The sequence below is a fragment of the Epinephelus moara genome, chromosome 18 (assembly GCF_006386435.1).
Source record: "Epinephelus moara isolate mb chromosome 18, YSFRI_EMoa_1.0, whole genome shotgun sequence".
NCBI lineage: Eukaryota > Metazoa > Chordata > Actinopteri > Perciformes > Serranidae > Epinephelus > Epinephelus moara.
In genome coordinates, this window is record NC_065523.1 from 9,914,004 (window position 1) to 9,915,567 (window position 1,564).

Below are 1,564 nucleotides of genomic sequence, written 5' to 3' on the forward strand. Positions count from 1 at the left end.
TATATATATAATATATATATATATATATATATATATATATATATATATATATATATATATATTTTTGTGTTGGAGGTTGTATTTTGTTCTTTGTTGTATATATTGTTCTTTGTTGTATATATTGTATATATTTTGCTTATATTGTAGCCTGTTGTAACGATATGTGTAGTATATGACAAATAAAGCTAGAAACTTTAAAAATTGACTGTCACTTATTTATTTTGGAATTTGCTATCTGTCTATTATTTCCATAATTCATATAAAGCTCTTTGTCTTCAATTGGGGGAAACAACTTTTTTTAAATTTTATTTAGTTAATGACAGCAGGAATTATAAGGACAAATTCTGCCAAACAGATCCTTTTATTTTTGTGGTGACATTTTATATTGCTAAATGTAACTAACTGTAAACCTATTTCCTTGCTCTAACTTAACATAGAACTCTGTTCAAATCCAAAAGCTTTTTTCCCCTTCCTTTCATCAGATAACAAACCCACACAACAACTTTCCTGTCATATCCCTGTTAACTTCTTTGTTGGGGGCATTATTTCAGACTTCTACTGTCCCCACAGCTTTAAAAAATAAGGGGGTTATCATTACAACTAGATTGTTGTGCAAAACCTGCAGCACTGCAGACTGGAAAAACTGCAGTAAAACACATTTGATGTGATAATGGAAAACAGATTTTGATGATTTGTGATGACAGTTTTGGTCACTACATTATTTGTAAACTGCAATACTGCTATATTTCTCTGCACAAATAGACAACTGTATGATTAAATTATGACCCAGAAAGCAACAAGAAAATTAACATGTAATGAAATATAAATGATGTGGTGGCCCTCTAAAAGAATGCAACATACATCACTTTATCTTTCATAAAACATTAAGGAGTAAGGGTGTTAATGTAGCCCAAGGTGGATTTTAACTGTGTACATCCAGTACTGTACTTAAGTACAGTTTTGAGGTACTACTTAAGCATCTTTAATTTTCTGCTTTTATTCCATTACATCTCAGAGGCAAGTATACTTTTTCCCCCACTATCTGACAACATTAGTTACTAGTTACTTTGGACTCCTCTAATGTTGAGATTATTATAAAATATAAATTATGATGTTACATCATAAGATAAATAAGATATTAAGATGCAGTATATAATTATATTCTACTAACATAATATAGGCCTATATTATTCTGAAATGGGCAGCTCTACTTAATGAGCACTTACATTTTCTGGTAATTTTAGTATATTTTCATGCTAATAGCCTGTTTATTAACTATAAAGGTAGCCTACTTAACTAAGTTTTTGAGTGCAACATTTTTACTTGCAACAGAGAAGGCTGTTTCTGTACAGTGGAACTGCTGCTTTACTAAAGTAACCTAAAAGATCTGAGGCTACCTCTTTCACCTTGTAAGGACTGGTTTTGGGCTACTTGGAGGTTGTATCGTGGGGTGAAAGTGTGTGCTACAAATATGCAAATAAAATTAGGCTACTTTAAAGTTAGGATTTCATAATAACAGCCCTTCTGACGTCACGACTGTTTCCTCTCCTAGCCTCCTCACTTT